The sequence below is a fragment of the Myotis lucifugus genome, unplaced genomic scaffold, assembly GCF_000147115.1.
Source record: "Myotis lucifugus unplaced genomic scaffold, Myoluc2.0 scaffold_461, whole genome shotgun sequence".
NCBI classification, from domain to species: Eukaryota; Metazoa; Chordata; class Mammalia; order Chiroptera; family Vespertilionidae; genus Myotis; species Myotis lucifugus.
The window spans coordinates 473,564-474,623 of record NW_005871509.1 but is presented as its reverse complement, the minus strand read 5'-3'; positions in this window follow the sequence as shown (position 1 = coordinate 474,623).

Sequence of the window (1,060 nt, the reverse complement as noted above, 5' to 3'; positions counted from 1 at the left end):
ACGTCAAAATAAACTGTACAAAATTGACTTTCTTGTAAAGCTTACTGATGATAGCAATATTTTCTGTATTATTCCTAGATAAACCACAAAACACATTTTTGTAGGTTGCTTAGGTTTTGCTTATAAATCAAGATGAGGCAGTAGATATAATCATGGAAAAAGACAGAATAAAACAGACCAATCTGTTGTCAGTATCCATGGCCTCTGATCCTGTCTTGACCATGAAACAGAAGTGTTCGACATATACTTGCTAAAAAGCTTATAAAGATATAGGCTCAACAAAGGAATGTCAACAGCAACACCCAGATGTGGGTGGAACAATGGTAGGTTCTTCCTTCAATGTTTAAACAGTAACTTGTTTAAAATCATAGAATAAAGACAAAATCTACACTGAAATCCTTGTTTGACAAGCTCATGTTTTTCTTTCACTAATCGGGGTATTTTAACTGTCCATTACAGATTTTTAATAGTATACTTAAAACTCCTGCTATTCAAAGGTTAGTCATGAGCTTCGTTGTAAAGTTTTATTAAACATATTCCTTCCCCACCTTCCCAAAATTTATTTCTTTGAAAAACTGATAACTCAATACCCAACAACTGGATCCACAGTGATAATAAATGCTATATCTACAATGACTTTAGCAGAGACCACGCAGAAGTGCAACATGGCACTTCCATCACCACCCTCTGGGAGAACGGTTAGTCCGCCAAGCAGGAGAGTTCACAAAGGGGCCATTTAAACATGTATTACCAATGGCTAATGTACTCAAGATAACCAGTGACTAAGTGGCCCACATATACCTAATAGCTTTTCTATGTTTTCAAATTTCTTAGATTTTTTTCAATATCTTATCTAATAAAGTGTGAACATGCAAATTGACCATCATGCTGTAATGGTCAAGATGGCTGTGCCCACAGTGGAGGCAGGGATTCCTTAACACAAGGTGGCTGCACCCACACTGGAGGCCAAGTTCCCATAACGAGCCTTAACGAGCGATCAGCAGGGACCTGAGGCTGCGTGGCGCTGTGCGGGAGCAGGAGACCTGAGGCTGTGCCCCCC